Source organism: Falco naumanni, chromosome 6 (genome assembly GCF_017639655.2).
Source record: "Falco naumanni isolate bFalNau1 chromosome 6, bFalNau1.pat, whole genome shotgun sequence".
NCBI classification, from domain to species: Eukaryota; Metazoa; Chordata; class Aves; order Falconiformes; family Falconidae; genus Falco; species Falco naumanni.
In genome coordinates, this window is record NC_054059.1 from 68,213,037 (window position 1) to 68,232,609 (window position 19,573).

At 39.0% G+C, this 19,573-nt stretch overlaps 1 long non-coding RNA gene across 1 annotated transcript; it reads left to right on the forward strand.

Moving 5' to 3' along the window:
• The first annotated feature begins 5,403 nt into the window (after window positions 1-5,403).
• LOC121090727 lies at window positions 5,404-16,953 on the forward strand. The gene is made up of 3 exons (XR_005828686.1): window positions 5,404-5,550; window positions 5,638-5,728; window positions 16,899-16,953. It is a non-coding gene; the product is annotated as an uncharacterized LOC121090727 (long non-coding RNA).
• Window positions 16,954-19,573: the final 2,620 nt, after the last annotated feature.

Below are 19,573 nucleotides of genomic sequence, written 5' to 3' on the forward strand. Positions count from 1 at the left end.
TCACACTGGCTAACCCCCAGTCTTCTGGGACCTCCCTAGTTAACCAGAGCTGCTGATAAATGATGGAGAGTGGCTTGGAGAGCTCTTCCGCCGCTCCCTCAGTACCCTTGGGTAGTTCCCATCTGCCCCCATAGACTTGTGCATGTCTAAGTGTAGCAGGAGGTCCCTAACCATTTCCTCCTGGACTGTGGGAACTTTATTCTCTTCCTTCCCATCCCTGTCTTCTAGCTCAGTGGGCTGAGTACTCAGAGGGTAACTGGTCTTACTACTAAAGACTGAGGCAAAGAAAATATTAAGTACCTCAGCCTTTTGCTCATCCTTTGTGGCAATGTTCCCTGCCACATGCAATAAAGGATGCAGATTATTCTTGACTCTCCTTCTGTTTCTAACAAATTTCTAAAAAGATTTTTTGTTTTCTTTTATGGCTGTGGCCGGTCTGAGTTCCAGCTAGGCTTTTGCCTCTATAATGTTCTCCCTGCATAACCTCATGACTTCCTTATAGTCCTCCAGAGTTGGTTGCCCCTTCTTCCAAAGGTCATAAATTCTCTTTTTTTTCCCTGAGTTCCAGCCAAAGCTCTCTGTTCAGCCAGTCTGGTCTTCTTCCCTTCCGGTTCCTCTTTCAGCACATGGGGACCGACTGCTCCTGCACTTTTAAGACTACCTTCTTGAGGAATGTCCAGACTTCCTGGACCCTTTGGCCCTGCAGAACTATCTCTCAAGGGACTCTGTCGACTAGGCTCTTAAACAGGCTGAAATTTGCCCTCCAGAAGTCCAACAAATTGGTTCTGATGTCTCCTGTCCTTAATTCCCTAAGAATCAAAAACTATCATGTCATGGTCACTATATCCAAGATGTTCTCTGACCAGCACATCACCCACCAGTCTTTACCTGTATAGAAGTAACAGGTCCAGAAGGGCATCTCCTCTGGTTGGCTCACTGACCAGCTGTGTCTGGAAGTTATCTTCCAGACATTCCAGGAACCTCCTAGACTCTTTCCTGTTTGCTATGTTGCATTTCCAGCAGACAGCTGATAAGTTTAAGTCCCCCACAAGAACAAGGGCTAGTGATCTTGAGACTTCTCCCAGTTGCTTGTAGAATGTTTCATCTGCCTCTTCACCGTGGATGGGTGATCTATAACAGACTCTACCAAGATATCTACCTTGTTGGCCCTCCCCCTGATTCTTACTCATAAACACTCAACCCTATTGTCACCATCATCAAGCTCTTGACAATCAAAACACTCCCTAACACACAGAGCTACCCCTTTTCCTCTCCTTCCTTGCCTATCCCCTCTGAAGAGTTTGCAACCATCCACTGCAGCACTCCACTCATGCAAATTATCCCACCATGTTTCCACGATGGTGATTATGTCATAGCCTTCCTGCTGGCTTCCATCTCCTTCTGTTTGTTGCCCATGCTTTGGGTATTGCCATAGATGCACTTCAGCTGTGCTGTTGATACTGCCTCTAACCCTGGCATGCCACCACCATGCTCATCTCTAATGAGCTTCATTTTCTTCCCTTCCCCCTTTGAATGTAGTTTAAAGCTCTCCCAATGAGCCCTGCTAACTCCTGACCTAGGATCCTTTTCCCCCTTTGAGACAGGTGAACCCCATCTGTTGCCAGCAGGCCTGGTGCTGTGTAAACCAACCCATGATAACAAACACCTGAAATTTAGCTGTCCCAGATCCAGGTATTGATCTGTGTGATCTTCTGATTATATGCCTCATCATTCCCTGCAACTGGCAGGATAGAAGAAAAAACTTGTGGTCCTGATCCCTCAGCCAGTCATCCAAGGACCCTGAGATCTCAATTTCCCTCAGACTTCCTGTTGTTTGGAATTCTTTGTTGCCCCTTTGAAGACCAGCAATGGGTAGTAATCAGAGGGCTGTACCAGACAAGGGAGTTTTCTAGTAACATCCCTTACCCGGTCTGCAGGGAGGCAGCAGACTTCTGTATGGGCTGGGTGCAGCTGGCATATCAGGCCCTCCGTTCCTCTCAGAGAAAGTCACTGATGAAAGCCACATGGATTAATTGGCATCCATATCAGACAAAAGGTTCTTTTATGCACCATTGGAAGAGAAATATTTTTTTCCTTCAGACTCGGATCCTAACAGCTCTTAGTTTTTTTTGTGTGCTGGTTAGCTCATCTTCTTAAGTTGATTCAATGCAGAGAGTGAGATGGATAGAATGATACAATTGGTAGGAGCTGGGAACTCAGCATTTATGAGAGACTCAGTACCTGTAGCTGGTCTCCAAAACATATGTGTTTGTTCCACTCAGCTGGATCAAGGTATAAATCAGAGGAGAATTCTGCCCACTGAACATTTTAGAAGACAGAGATGCAGATGAGTTCAGTAAAACAGGAGACTGTGAATCTAAATGTGAAATGAAATATAGATGAAAGTGCCTTGCCTCAGACAGTTTTAATATTAATATCAACATCTCTTGGATGAAAACACCAATATTTTGTGGCTGTGACATTTTCCACAGTTACAAAACAAGCAGATTTCCTAACGGTATTTCTGAACTTGATGGAAAAAAAATCTATTTTGTAAATGTTGGTATGATTTTAGACTCAATTCAGCCTGATATATTAAGTTCCGTTATCGGTCTAGATTTTGAGGTTTAAAAATAAAGAAGGAGGAACAACTTTTAATGGGTTTAAAAGTAGATGTCTGTTATACAGCACTGATTCTGCAATAACTAGTGAGTAGACTTACCTGTTTTCATTGTTTATGTAAAACTTCAGAATCAAACATTCTATACAGATGGAGATTATGAATTATGTCTGTCCTAGATAGCAAACCCTTGATTTCTAATGGAATTGGATGGCATTAATAATATATAACTTTTCTACCATCTGCTGAAGAAGTCTTGTGGGAAACTTTTTAACAGAAAACAATGTCTGATTTGTAAAACCTGACTCAAGCTCAGATGTTCTGAGTTCTGGTGTTTGATCTTAAAATGAACAGTAGATGGCTTCAGAGAACATTCCCACCAGTAACTGACAGCTGCAGATAAAGGTGGAAGACACAGCCACAGACCATACAGAACCGCCCCAAAGAGCTGAGGCAGGAAAGTCAGGTTTTCTTTTTTGCTTACATTGCCAGTAAAAAAAAAAAAAAAAGTTTTAAAAAAAGAACTGTTTGACTAAAATACATTGCTAAAATTCCACATCTAATAATGTTTAAAGACATTGCTGCACTGGATTACACTAAAACTCTGCTGAGCCTAGAGTCATCCATGAGAGAGAAGCTGGTACCACAAGTGTAGGGAAGGGGTTTTTGAAGAGGGTATTTATTGAAGCTTCCCTACGTGAGTGTTTCCAACTCCCATCAAATGTTGTATCCACAGTGTTGTGGTTGATAATAACTGATGGATGTTTCTTCTCCCAGTCTACAAATCTGTCTTTGAACACATAATGCTGGTTTCAACCACATCATAGCAATGAACTCACAGTTCAGCTATGCATTTCATCGTAAAGTAATTTTTGCCTGTAACTTACTGTTTTCTTCAAGGAACACTCAGTTTCATGACAGTCGTGATGTCATATGCATGTCTCCTATTTACAGATGTTTCTGATCCAGCTGAGACTCTGAGCAGTTTTACCTTTCCTAACTCAAAGTTTCAGTAACTTTGTTCATTCTTGTCACCTTCTCTGTGCTTTTCCAATTCTGCTCTTTTTTTTTGAGATGGCGCAATGGTTGGGTTTGTACAATGCCACAGTGGCACTTTCTGGTTTTCTTTTTTGTTCTTGTCCAAGGTAGAAACTGCAAGTATCATATTGTCTTCTTCATTACTGCAGTTAAAGCAGTTAAAACCACAGTAAACAGCCCTACTAAATTTAATTATGTTAGCGGTTATTGGACCCTAATGATTTCAGAATATTTTTAGATGTAAAGACATGCCTTGTCTCAGATCTACTTGAAAAACTCCAACTTAGTAGGCTGACATAGGTACCTTTTGGTTTTGCATCTAAAGAAATGACGTCTTTGGAATTCTTCCATTGTTTGGCCACAGTATGCTGTCTTGTGTGAAGAATTAAGAAGATCTGCTTGCCCCCCCGCCCCGTGCCCAGCGCCCCCCTCCCCCCCCCGTATTTATGTATACATAAATATGAGAAAATCTTTTTCCTTTTCACAATTAAAAAATAAATGTAAATACTACTTCAGAAAAAACAGTGCCCCAAAATAAACTGTATTTAAATGCATTTAACAAATGTTAATAAAACTAACGCATTTTCTTCTTAAAATTCTAGAATTATATAGTCTTCTGGCCTGTCCTTAGCAATGTCATTTCTCTCAAACCTTGAGACAAAATGAGAACATACAACTCTAGCATTTCAAACAAGTAACTTCCTTTGTAATATTACATTTACAGAATGCTTCAGTAGTCATTCTTACTATTGGATTTTTTATACTGAAAATGATCAGGTTATCTGTAGGACCAGATTTTCTCATGGCCAAGTATGTTATAGAATGAAATAAATACTTGGTTACCAATGGCCTGATATCTTGTTGGTCTATGTATATTTGTTTCTTTTCCTACTTAGCAATTGTTTATCAGTTAATTATGTCTAGTAAGGGATTCCATTTCTTCTCTGTAATTTCCTACATAGAATAACAGAATTCATTGATATTTAAAAATGCAATAATTAGGCAAATAATTTTAAATTATATGATTTTAAGGGAAAATAAAAAAGAAATCTGTTGGCCTTTTCTCTTATGCTACAATGTCTATTCTCCTCTCCTTACAAACATTCACACATCTACATGGATACACTCACATCAGCTTCTTTATCTAGCTTCAGGGACCAATAAATTTTATCACCTGGAAATTTAGGTAATAAAATACTGGGGAATTAGTTACATCAGATAGATAGAATGAGCCCATTTATAAATGCCCCAAGTCTCCTTTCTGCAAAAGGAAAAAAATCTGTATGCATGGCATTAACTCTGTGCACGGGAGCAGTCTGCTCAGAATTCATTTGCATGTTTGAGGAGAACCATCGTACCTAGCCGTGCTGACCGTCAAGTGACTACTGTCAGGGTTTTCAGGTTTGCTGAATCAGAGCAACACATTGCCTGTCTGATGCCTCCCTAGCTCCTGAGATGATGGATATTGACAGCAAGGAAGCTGCCTGTTTTTGTTGCTAATTTGCAATCTGATTTATAGGTCTTTTGTCTGCATGTCAGTTTTATCTATGATGTATTTCCACTGTTGATGCTGTCTTCCTTCTGCTCACAATGGTGTTCCTGTGTCCCAGCAGACTCATGCGTTTGTGGCAATGAAAGAGACAGAAGTGACAGCTCTCCTAGGACGCAGCTCATAAATTATCCCTTACAACCAAAGCACCAGACAAAACAATTTTTTCAAGTGGTCACAGATGAGCAATGTCCAAAGAAATTTTCCTTTTCAGATGTTCATTAATGCATCTGTTTGCTGATCTAGGGTGTGCAAACTGCAAAAAGGTCACAATTTGCAGGTGCAAATGCATTCGCCAAAGCCCTCTGGAGACCAGCTTCTATTTGATGTCAGTGGATACCAGGTAAACCTAAGGTCTTAACCATATAGTTTCAATTGTTCTTTTTCGTTGAAGTGTTACTTTACTCTGAGTGCAAAATTTTGTCTCCAGCAGGGAGAAAGCACAAAATATGAGCAAGAAATGGAGGCAGAAATTAGAGCAATTAATATTACCAGCTGTGACTAAAGCTGCTACGAATATGGTGAGCTCAGAACATTTAAAATATTTATACTAAAAGATGTCTTAAATATCTGTAATTGTATAATGAAGTGACTTCCTGATAAAATTTTATCAGATAGAATTAAAGATAACTACAGTCCATGCAGCAAAAATAAGGTAAAGCTTAGAGGGGAACAAAATGGGATATTCTTCCTGCAAAAATTCTGTAGAGTGAAAAGCTAAACCAAAAAACAACTTCTGGTGACTCCATGTATTTCTTTATTTTGGAAAAAAAATGCAAGACTATCTTGTTAAGAGATTCAAAGACTATATTCTGAAGAAATTAACTTTGAAGGATCTGCATGCTCCTTTTGTACATGTAGGGAAGAAAAGTTTAACCCCAACTGAAAGGGCTGTAGCTTGGAGCTGGGATGAGTTAGTTTCTTGTGCTGCCAGCTTCCAAGATATTTAATTTCTGGGGATCTGAAAACATAAGGAAGAGTTGACATAGTAAGTAAGCAGCAAGAGATCAGAGTGTCCAGTAGGACACTGGTTGGACTCTGACAGACACCCATTGCATTAGACAGTTCTTACAAAAGTCTTTGCTTTTGAGGAGTTGGTATTTGCCAAGCAAGAAAGGCAGTTTGGTTTTTGTTTGTCTTTTTTCCCCTGGAAAATTCTAATAAATACTTTATTTTTTCCTTATTCTAACAAACCCCCAAAAATTGAGACCTAAGGATAAGGCATCTGCATTGTTTTAAAAGCTTCTTTCTATGTACGTCACCAAGTGGACTCCACCAGCTAGAATCTCCTTGTCTGCAACTTTCTCCATTCTTTTGCTTTCACCTTTGGTTTAGGCATTGAAATCTTCCTTCAGTTCACAAATGTCCTGCTGAGGAATAAGATTTATCAGAGTCTGTGAACAACTATGTTATTAATTTTTCATCAGATCATCCTAACTTTGTAATTGGTGCATCACAGTAGGCTTTGTAACTCCTCACTCTGCTTGTTCTCATTGGATTTCTCAAAGTAAAATCTGTGAGTATGTCTGCATTGCTCTGTGTCTGCACAAAGAAACTACTAGTGAATAAATCTAGCACTGGGCACTGGGTTGGATACATGGCTTTATTGTCTGCGTTGCTGACCCCATTTTTTGCACCATGGCAAGTTCCTGATCAACCCTGCCAGCCCTCCTCGCACTGATGGCTGAGCTCTGGCTTGCTCCTTGGGCTGACCTGAAGAAGGAGTAAGTGGGCCCATGCACTGATTTCACCACCTCTGTAAAAGACGTTTTATCTTATCCAAGATATTCTTGCTCAGGATCCCATATAACATTAAAACATCAGTTTTTCATTTTACAAGTGGAAGTTATGTGTAAAGTTTTTGCTTATTTTGGAAGTTTTTTTCTAGAAAACCAATGCAATGGCCTTACATAGCATGAAAGAATATGAAATAAAGCCAAATGAATAATATTTTGTATACTTTATAAGGCTAAATAAAAAAAGCTGTCTCTTTAAAAATTATTTTTTCTTACTTAAAATTGAATTTCAAGACTTCAGATTGCTAAAGTGGCTGCTTTGGGTTTAATTTCTACTGTGGACATCTGGTGAGAGGAAGGAAAATGAGAGACTCCTCTAGGTCCATTTATGAGGAATTGATTGCATGAAGAGAGGGATAGTGCCTGTGAACTCTTATAGACCCGCTTATCCAGATCTGTTGGTGACTGCTCCTGGAGGTAGGTTTTGCCCCTGCTGAGATTGGGCAAATAAACCAGTCTGAAAGTAATTGATGCAGGCAAAGAATAGCATTCAGTCCTTAAGACACTGAATTGGGAAGATTTTTTTCGGGTTTTTTTTTTCATGTCATGCAAGGCCAATTTTAAATCAATACCTTTTTTAACAAAAAGAAGCTTGAATTCCTCTCTGTTACATGTACATTAGCTCTCTGCTTGTTGTCAATATACATATCAGCTAGACAAAGCTTGGGCAGCCCTCTTTTAAAGGTCTGTGTAGGTTTACAGCTTGTCCTTTTTCTTGTTATTTTCAGTGGTGTTTGGTACCTTTCTTACTGCTTTATTTAACCTTTATTCACTGGGTATTATTTGTCCTGATCAATGGTAAGTGCACACCTTTCTGTTCTGAACTCTGTGGACTATAGCACAGTTTTGTTCCCTTGATTGAGTTGTTCTATTATTGCTCTCTCTGTTTTCACTATTAAAGCTTGGCTTTCCTTAATTCACTTTAAACAAACGTCTGAATAGCTGTAAAGGGCAGATGATACTAATACTGTCAAGATCCCATTGATCTTCCAACCAAAGCTGCTGGAAGGCAAGTTGGCTGGTTTCTTGCTGTATTTTGACTTTTAAATTTCTGATTATTTTGATAGCTTAGAAGTTTTTGTAGCAATGAAGGTAAAATCATCCTTGCTTTTTCATGTACACCTCCTTTTTGTGTTAGTCCCAGCCAATATGGCACTGTCAGAAAGTGTTAGATACAGCTTTTTATGTTGTCTGAAACAGTTTCTCAACTGCAAGCTGGAAATAGCAGTTTGAAAGCCTGTGTCCTGGACTGAGTTTAGAATGTTGTGTTAACACTTATCTTCATTATGGTTATTTCTAGCAAATGTTTTCTGCTTTTCAGACAGTTCCAGTTTTCCTGAGGGGAAAGATCTGTTGGGCATTAGCTGTGGAGGTAAATAACTGGCCATGAAGAATATGAGAGGACAGAACTAGTGTGTAATGGGTTATATTGGTGTACACAGAAATTCTGATATATTGGGTTAGATACAGGTAGATGTGCTCTGTATTTTATATTTTTATACTCTATTTTTTAGTATGTGTTTCAGATTGTAAACTTTTAAAAATTACATCATTTCCTAGGATAAAGAACAGTGATGACCTCAGGGTGGGTCTGCACCATAGACAGGAGGTGCTGCAGAGGTCCCTGAGCAGCTGGAGCTGCGCACCATTAAGTCTTCACAGTTCAGCAGTGGCTTCAGGGTTGAATATATGCTGTGCTCACCAAAGACCCTGCTTTTGGTGTCAGCACAAGCAGAGCCATTTGAAATATCTGTGTCCCTGACATGTGAGGCATAGCCCTAGCATTCACAGTGGTGTTTACTTACTTGTCAGGTTCTTCCAACCGGGCCAAAAATCAGAACTTCATACATTCATTCATTACAGTAACATGCTGATCTGATTAAGATGGTCTATTGGCTTCCTTACAAAAAAATGAAATAAATCTTACTTTCTTTGTCTGAGGCAGGATATGAGAGTAATGAAATGGCTGTATCAGGCTTGGCAGCATTGGAGTCCAGAAGGAATTTTCTTCTGTCAAATTAGTAGGGATGTTTTCTGTTGTTTCTTTGTAGTGGGGTGAGATCTATGTTGCAGAAACATTTGGCAATTTATCTAACCATGCACATGGGAAACAGCAGTTTCAAGGACTGAGGCTAGGCTGTGCTTTATCTTATACCTCATTATGTGATGATTCTCTTGGTCTCTTCTACTCATTTCTTCTGGTTCTTCTTTGAGAACTTGAAAATAATGAATGGATCAAATCTGAGTTCACTTCAAAATCTCTGTGGGCCATGAACATTATACTGAAGCCAGTATATAATACAGCAGAAAAGGTCTTAAATCCACAGTTTAAATTCATGTCTGTCTGCATGTTGTCCTAAATCATCTGACAGGGTTGTCCTACTTTGGGATAAAGCCAACCCAGTGAATGTAAAGAAACTCTTAGGCCAAACGAAAAATACAGAAATGTAACAATATCTTCTCTCCCCCCAGTTTATTATTAAAGAAAACCCCAAACTCAAGCCAGGAAAAAAATGATAAAATACTCTGGGGCCTTGACAGTTCTAGTTTATTTTACCTCAGTATTTTTCTAAGACATTGTAATTTCTTACAGTATATTACAAGCTGAAGGCACAAGAAAGCTCTCCTTGCCACTGACATCTTCATAATAATTCACCTTTGAAGGAACTGAACTATCAAAAGCACTGTGATTAGCTGTAGAAACGCATAGGCCCGCCTAAATGAGAGATGCTGATTGCAGAGCCAGAACTTCTAGCAGCTATACAGATAATATAATTTTACTGTATTTTTTTTTTTTTTGCATGGAAAACACAATTACAGTGAAGTGTGCAGGCATTTGTATAGTGCAGATGGTGCGATAAAATTTGAGATGTATGAACAAAGGAAGAAGAATTTTAAAATTAAACTTATGAAACAGTAAAATTAAAGTTGTGTAAAGCTGTAAATATTAAAGAATATTACAATATGTAAATCTTTGAGTTTTTTATATATATACAGACATGTATATATATATATATATTTCCTTTCTCTTTACCTCACTGATTTTGCCCAGAGAAGTTGTGGATGAGCCATCCCTGAAAGCCTTCAAGGCCAGGCTGGATGGGGCTTTAGGAAATGTGTTCTAGGGCAGGGAAATCTGGTGCCCCTGCCCAACTAGGTGATCTTTAAGGTCCCTTCCAAGCCAAACCATTCTATGATTCTATGATTTGTCTTTGTGTCTATGTAACAGCTGCATCTTGTAATGTTGTAACGTGACCACAGATACCCATGTGATGTCCAGAGCTTCAGTCTATAAAAAGGCAACTGTTTTCAGTTAAATCTACCAACTCTAAATGAAGGTAATGATGTTCTTACTAATACCATAGCATTAATGTTCTGGTCTAAGACACACACTGCCAAACAAAGTGTCATTGAACTGGAGAGGAAATAAGGAACTCAGAAAAATAAGCAGAATAGGGTACTATGTCTTGGAAAGCAGTGTTGGAAGACAATTTGGGGTTATGGTGGACAAGCAACTAAATTTGTGCTTGTGTTATGCATCAAGGAGCTGGCAGATCCTTTAGTACATAGGCAGGAGGGCAACAAATGGGAGCAGGAAAATGATTTTAAACGTTACTTATGGCAGTGGTAAGCCTAGTACAGGATTATCATGTGCTGCTCTGGTTTCAACATTTTTTAAAAGGAGGTTGGAATGGTGGTACAGAAACGTACCGTAAAATGCCCTTCAGAGACTGCACAATCTCTGAGATATAATTTGATTATAGTGTGTAAGTATCTTCAGGGGAAAAATACAGAACACTGAACCAATGACTGGGAGCTGCAGACAGACAAGTTAAAATTAAAATGAGGCACAATATTCTTAAAAGTGAGATTGATTAACCATTGGAACAAAGGAAGTGCTTGAATTCTCATTGTATTGCAGTCTTCAAATCACTGCTCAATGTCCTTTCTGAAAGTCAAACATAACTTACGGGACTTGGAGAGAAGTAACTGGCAGAATCTGAATGACCTGTTAAACAGAGTCTGGAGAACAACCACAGAATTTACTCCCTTCTGCTCTTCAGCTCTATAACGTGAAGCCATGTATTTCACTGAGAACTTCCCTCAGATGGGTTGATTACTGAACCATATCTCTCAAATTCCCCCTTACACCAGACAGGGAATTTGAAAGCATCCCACTTGTGTTTTACTCTGAAAATGGCATCACATTTATCTTTGATTAATCTTTTTTATATCAGAATACCCTTCGTACTGTGGAATGTTTCTTACATTTCCTCAAGGATGAGTGTTATCTCATTAGACTGAAAGATTTAAGAGTGTAGATGTGAAAGGTGGTTGTTCAAAGTCAGTGTATGTCCAGCGTAGGCTAAATGTAATGAAAGCTTGTTGGACTGTGGTGGAATCAGGGAAGCCCTGGTTCCAGAAGTGAAATACTGTAATTCTATGCTTAAAGTTCTTTCTAGTATTTGTAATTTGTGTTGCACCTTATGGCATCTAGTTTAGGAGTCCCATCATAGTCTAGGCAGCACTGTGCTACTTACTACACACAGATAAAAGCTTATATCTTAAAGTAATGCTCTATATAAAGCCTTGGACCACCGTCAAGTATAGAGCTAAAACAAGCAACCAATTTAATGGTGGAGGACAAGCTACCACCCCTTAGATGCTCAGTGCGAACTGTTCGTCTGCACACACCATCCTGCTGAGGGCTAAGTTAATCTCTATTATCTGGCCTCTGTTGTGGCCTAAGAGCACATATATGGACAGTTGCCATGGTCCAGTTGATGCATAGGGACTTGCTTTCCTGTAATTGGTACATCTGAATCTATTTTAAATCTGTATCTCTTTTGCTAGCTCAACACACCTAGGGGAATTATTCAACTCAGGGAATATACATCTATGCATGTTCAAGAGAAACAGTAAAATGAAACATTTGATCATAGTTAAAAATGCTATAATTCTCCTTCTCATTTATCCTGCCTAAATAAAAGCTGCAGTTGAAAAGAAAACCTGTTTGTTACTAGTTAATGGCAGACATTGAACAGAGATCACAGTTGGTAATTCTTCCTTCTGTGGAGCCAACTTTTCTATTTTTATTACTAAAGGAAAATATCAAATACTCAGTTTTGGACTGTTTTTCCTTTAAAAATATTAAAAATATTTGGCAACTTTACTGAACTGCTAATACAGCATGCCTTTGGAGAAAAGGAAATGGCTGTCAATGTCGACTGACCAGAATGCTTGAAAAGTAATGATAGATAGCATATACAGTTAAGGCTGAAAGTGCACATCACCTTGGAGTTACCAACAATAGTAATCAAAATAATGTTACTAGCTCCTATAGCCCTTGTAAGAGAGAATGGACAATGAGACCTTTCCAAGCACATGAAGCACTTGCAGTATTTCTACCATTTAGTTTTCTATTAAACTGTGAAAAGTGAGTCAGATGCTGTAAACACATCCAAAGAATAGTGGTCAACAGTTCAATGTCTGGATGGAGATCAGTGATGGGTGACCTTAGAGGTCCATACAGGGACCAGTACTGTTTAATACCTTCATCAGTGGCATAGACAGTGGGATCAACTGCACCCTCAGCGTCTTTGCATACAACACCAAGCTGAGTTGGTGCAGTTGACATACCCGAGGAACAGCATGCCATTCAGAGGGACTTGGAAAAGCTCAAAAAGTAAGCCTGTGTTAACATTATGAGGTTCAACAAGGCCAAGCGCAAGGTTCTGCAGCTGGGTTGGGGCAACCTGTGGTATCAATAAGGGCTGAAGGATGTAGGGATTAAAAGCAGCCTTGTCAAGAAGGACTTGTGGGTACTGGTGGATGAAAAGCTGGACATAAGCTGACGCAGTGTGGTCACAGTTGAGAAAGTCAACCATACTCTGGGCTGCCTCGAAAAAAGTGTGGCCAGCAGCTTGACTGGAGGTGATTCTGCCCCTCCACTCTGGTGAGACTCCACCTGGAGTACTCCATCTGGCTCCGGAGCCCTCAGCACAGGAAAGACGAAGGCCTGTGGAGTAGGGCCAGGGGCAGGCCACAAAAAAATGACTGGGGGGATGGAACCAATGAGGAAAGGCTGAGAGAGTTGGGGTTGTTCAGCCTGGAGAAGAGAAGGCTCTGGTGAGACCTTGTTGCAGCCTTTTGGTACCTAAAGGGGGCTTATAAGAAAGATGGGGACAGATGTTTTAGTAGGGCCTGTTGCAATAGGACAAGGGGTAATGGTTTTAAACTAGAAGTGAGTTGATTCAGATCAGATGTAAGGGGGACATTTTTTACAGTGAGAGTGGTGAAACACTGGAACAGGTTGCCCAGAGAGGTGGTAGATGCCCCATCCCTGGAAACATTCAGGGCCAGGCTGGATGGGGCTCTGAGCAACCCGATCTGGTTGAAGATGCCCCTGCTTATTGCAGGGGAGTTGGACTAGATGATCTTAAAAGTCCCTTCCAACCCCAACTGTTATATGATCCTATGATGATCTTTCTCCTCCAAGTCTCCTGTAAGGTGGAAAGAAAAAAAAAGGGAAAAAAATAAACTTCTTCAAGTTAGTGGGTTGTATTTTTTAAACCGCTAGTATTCTGTTTTCATCTTTTTTATATGTAATCTTTAAAATACTGTTTTGTAGATTATTTCTGATTCTTTATTCTCTTATTTTTGTTCTCACCAGCTTATTTTCAAATTCAAGCCTGTTGCTACTATCTTATTTAAGATACTGTGCTACCATTTTGCTAAAGTATTTGGCACAAACTTCATGAGAATACATTGGGAATAACATTGGACTACGTTATCTCAAGTGAGGTTGCAGCTGTGTTTTCAAAATACCAAGATTTGGAATTTAACTTTAAAGCCCCACTTGACATGAATAAGAGGTATAAATAGTTGGTTCCCCAGTTTGTTTGTAAATGGATGGGTATTCCCCTAAATTCTTTTAAGCAAAAGTCCCAGTAGATGGTACTGCAAGACTGGATCATACACTACAGTATGTGAATAAAGGATACGAGGAAAATCAATTGTGGTAATGGAGAAATGGAGCTTGGGTTATTTATGGAGATATAAACCTCTTCCTTTCCCAAGCCTACATTTCTTTACCTGTTGTCATACAAATGAAAATATTCAGCGAGGTCAATGGACTCTGGCCCAAAATGCAGAAGTGATTTGCTGGACTAAATGAGGCTGGGGTCTTTTGGGTTCCATTTCACTTCTTGAAGAGGCATAAAGTACTGTGATTTGAAAGATGAAGATGAGCTCCATAGATACACTTGTAAGTATTGTCAGTATCCAGAAAATTGGGTAGTGGGGCTGGAAAGAGAAATGGTGAGAATGGCTTTTGCGTTTTCCTTTGTGATGTCTATTTTCTTGATTCCCAAAAGAAGCCCACAGTGAAGAAAATCACATTAATTAAATGTAAATGTACTCAGCTGCATAATATGGAGTCAACCCATTGCTCTCAGAAAAGTCACAAATCACAAAAGTCAGTCCATTTATTTTGTGCCATTCCATAAGGTTTTAAGACATATTCCAAATGAAGAGCAACCGGAATTTTCAGTCCTTGAAAATGCTAAACTGAAATTAATATTAAAGAATATGTGTGTTCAGTTCTTAGATATTCTTGAGAAACTTTTGCCATTTCATGGTCAGTGCCAGGTCTGTTCTGCTAATAATTTTTAAGCCAATTATCATCCTGAGGCTTATCTGGTCTGTTACACCCTCTCTGAAATCAAGATGAGTTGCACTGGCTTGGTCCCAGATATGGTCCCAAGGAGGGGGACAGCTGAAGGCAATTTATGCCAGAACATCCTCCATCTGCTTGCTTTGAACACTTGTGGACTTTCAGTTTCATGTTTCCCTTGACCAGGGAGTGTTAACTCCATTGAAGTACTCTGATTTCCACAAATGGATGCCAAAATGAGAAGATCAAACTAATTTTCTTTTATGATCCAAGCCTGGATTTGAGTTTAGGTCTCGAGAAAGACAAGGACATAAAGCTAATGTTCTCTTTCATTCTATTGTTCAATTGCTTTTCCTTTCAGCTTAGCTATCCTGTGCCTTACTCATAGATTTATGTTACAGATTTAGGTCACTTCCAGAGTTTTACATCAGGAAATAAAATTTTGCTATAAAACAGTAGCAGTCACAGGAAAGCCTATTTTAATGTCACAACATAAAAGCTGCATATACTATTTTAGGTTGAGAGATAAAATGAAGGCTGGTGCTGTGAATCTATGTTACATTAAAAGAGCAAATGAAGAAGTTACAGCTTGTTCTGGTGTCATACAAAACCACAAAATAGACATCTGAGCTGAAGATTTTCATTTTAATTTCCAGGAAGATTTTTCATTTCCATACATGTCGAGAATGCAGGGCATTCCTTGCTTCTGTCTGACTATAGTCTAACCTAAGTAGTTAATGGCACTGTAAGAATAGAAAGACTGGTGTATTAATTTTATTCATTCATTCCTGTAATACTTTTACTAAAGAACTGAGGAATATGTTCCATACCTTTCCATGTTCTTATTGAGGTATTTTATGTTACGTATAGCTACCCAACATATTCAAGTTGGTGTGAAGGGAGATTCATCTTAATAGGTGAACAGCTGAATTTCCAAGACACTTCACTGGAAATGGAAAGATTCTTTGTGAAACTTGTTAATTTGTCTAAATACTGTAATATTCATGTTGTGATTTATTGATAATGGTTTCATTGCATATCCTGAGCAATACATATTTTGCTCTAGTCATTAGACTGACTATAGGTGACTTCTTAAAAAATATGTTTACAAAGGCTTTTTGTAGCTAAATATGAAACAGCATACTAAAGAAAAAGCACTGAGACTAATGGTGTGGGATATACATTCTATGTTCCTCAACTGATGTGCTTACAGAAGGGATTTTCTTCAAAGGTTTTATTACAGCCATAGTCATAAGCATATATAGTCAACACACAGCTGTTTAGTGTGATCTAAGAAATGAGTTTATATTGTGGAATGAAATAAATGGTTCTGCCAGGTTTATGGGTTTCTTTGATCCCACATTTAAAGAAAACAAAATAAAACAGTTCCTTCTGTAGCTGACCTCACATTTTAGTAGTATAGCGATTAAAAAACCTGAACACACCTAATTTCATCCATCCCCACTTTTAGATGTGTTACCCTAAAAACCAAAATTGGCCTGAAGTAATCTGACTATTTTCTGCTTCATAGCTCAGAGTAAATAAAGAAAAAGAGAAGACCTGCTCCAATTCCTAAATAAGGGCCTCTGGATTTGTATTATGACAGTTAAGAACCTAATGCAAGGAAAGATCATACAGAGGCATAAATAGATCTGTCATTTTAAACTAAAGTGAAGGTGTTATGTGCTGGTAAAAACGATGCAATTCAATAATTAAAATGATTATAGAACAGGTGGCATTCAACAGCACATAAAATCCTGTACATCAATCGTTCAGGAAAGGGAATCAATTAAACCACTTAGTGAAAGTGTAAGACAGAATATTAAAGTTTTAAAGATGTGTTTTAGCGGCTATATCACTCTCTCGGGTTTCTTTTTTTTGTAACAAGATTTAAAAAGAAGTTGAAAGAGGAATTAAAGAAGATTCACTGTGAATTCTGGGGTTCTATAGAGAAATTGTGACTGTAAGCATTTTGTGAACTGCACTTGCTACAGTGATAACTAATAGGTATTCTTTTTTTTCAAATAACAGCTGAGAAGTTTGATGTCTAAATCTGATGTCCTTGATTTATATTAAACAAAGATTTAGTTTGACTATTTAACTGAGCCTAATCATAGCAATTAGAATTTCTTAGATATTTGAAATAAGCCAGAAAACTAGAATCAGTGGTATTTCCTGGTTTCAGGAACATTTAAAGAAGCTTTTCTTTTTGTATTTCAGATCTTCTGCTTCAGCTCTGATCAGAAGGAACAAAGGAAAGAAATACAAATAAGGTAAACTATTTTTAAATCTTGAGAAAGACTACATTTGAAATTAAAATGGAAATGTCTACTAGCTTTTACTGTTTGAGGACTGATGCATTCATTGTTTCCTGTTATGTAGACTGCAGTTCTGTTGGTGATGGTAGCCCACAGAAAGAGCAAAGCTCACTGACAGCAATAATCATTCCTGAAAAGCAAGAATATTAATAGAGTCTTGAGAAGTTACTAGTGCTCACGTAATTCCTGATTTGGACCTAAACTTCACTCGTTCTCCCCAACTTTTCCTTCCCCTGCTTTTAACAGTCATTCAAGGATTATTTAACAACATAATTATTACTAGGCATAGTAAGTACAAAATGCCTGGCAGAGTAACAATTGTCATTACAAAGAATATTAATGGCTGCTGTGTCAATAACCTTCCAGCATATTTAATGGAAATAATGTCCAGGAGTATAGTGCTGGTAGTGCCTGAAAATGGCATGGCTGGCCACCGTGGAAGGTGGTAGAAGCCATCTTCTGTCTGACAAGCAGTCTTAGACCATAATGTCTGCCTCAGACATCTGCCCTGCCCTTGCACAGGACTGCAGGGGCCAAGCTCAGATTATACTTAGTACAAGAGGGAAGTGGGTCAGGGCCAACATATTCTCGGTCTCAGAGAACTTAGTCTCCTTGATTTTTATCCTAAAAAAAATGCATCTAGTTAACTGCAATGGATAGAACAGAAAGATTTGTTTTCTCAGTCACAGAGAGAACTGTAAAGGACCTTTGATTTGTGGTTCTCCCTCTGCTTTATTCTGACATTAATGTTTTTTTCCTACTATATATGTTAAAGGACTACCATCCTATACCAATTTTGGCTGTGATAGAGTTAATTTTCTTCATATTAGCTAGCATGGTGTTGTGTTTTGGATTTGTGCTGGAAACAGTGTTGGTAACAGAGATGCTTTTCATTACTGCTGAGCAGCGCTGACACAGAGCCAAGGCCTTTTCTGCTTCTCACCCACCCCACCAGTGAGGGGGCTGGGGGTGCACAAGGAGTTGGGAGAGGACACAGCTGGGACAGCTGAACTCAGGTGACCAAAGGGATATCCCAGACCATATGACATCACACTCAGCAATAAAAGTGGGGGAAAGAAGGAGGAAAGAGGATGTTCAGAGTTAGGGCATTTTGTCTTTCCAAGTAACTGTTACAGGTGATGGAGCCCGGCTTTCCTGGAGGTGGCTGCACACCTGCCTGCGCATGGGAAGTGGTGAATGAATTCCTTGTTTGCTTTGCTTGCGTGCATGGCTTTTACTTTACCTGTTAAACTATCTTTATCACAACCCACATGTTTTCCTCACTTTTTCTTCTGATTCTCTCCCTCATTCCACTGTGGAGGGAGTGAGCAAGTGGCTGCGTGGGGCTGAGCAGCCTACCAAGGCTAAACCCACAACACATTCATACCTTGAGAAAACATGCATACAGCTGTTTCTGCTTCATGTATACTGGTCCTTTTTCCTCTATGTCTTTATATCACACTTTCTTTGCATGCGTGCAGCTGTGCCCAGTGCTGAAGGGGGAGTGGTTCTTCACACTATATTGTCTTCCATATGTCAGCAAGTGAGCGTGCTGCACCCAGCTGACTGAGCTTCATGCCACAGTAGCCAGCAGCATCCCATGACCTTCGATTCTTTGCTAATACTTCTTGACACCATCCAGGCTTGCAGGGTAGTCTGAAAGGAAAATAAATAAATAAGGATAAATTGCTGTGTTAAAGCGGGTTGTTAAGAACAAAGAAATAAATGAATGGTTGGCCTTTTAAGTTATGGATTATTTTTTTATTCCTCTGTTTAAATAGAAAAAAATTAGCATAGTAAATGCTGTTCTGCATGGCAACTATTCTTCTTTTTAATAAATATTCTGGGAATAGTTTTATACATTTCGCAAGCTTGAAGTCCCCTGGTTATAAATCATCAATGTTCCATATGGCACAGGCACGTTTTAAACTGTGTACCCACTGGAAAAATCTGTATATTGTTTTTCTGAATGCTTTTCCCTTGCCCCGTATATTTATAAATCATATTGTCACCTTCCAAAGTTCTATATTTTCCAAATTTTTGCCTGTCTGCAGTGAGAGGGGAAAAAAACCCATATACCCTATATTTTCTTATAACTGTACTTTTTAAGCTGGTACAAGCAATGGAAGGCTTACACTGCATTAAGGATTCAGCTCAGTTTTCAGATCACCTGTATTGCTATTGAATGCCTTTCCTTAAAACAAGTGCAAAGAGTGTTTGATCGCCTCCCTAAAAATAGTGCCTTTTAAAGGAAAGCATGAGATGCTGAACGTGCAACAGAGAGTGTGGGAAGCAGCTGGGGCTGTGCTGGCCTGCATGCAGCCACAGAGGATGCTATCAATAGCAACCTGGGTGATTTGGTCTGACCCCAGATGATTAGACACTTATGGCAGTCATGACCCCTGCCAGGTTTGAGCTCTCCTTCAGCAAATGACCTTCAGAATGCCCTATAGTAGAAAGCCTTTCAATACTGCTACTGAAAAAAGGAAAAGTTTGCATTTATTGTTCTTTTAGTTAAAAAGCTTTACATTTAATAAAACGCACAAACTGCAGATTAATGCTTAATTAATATTTTCC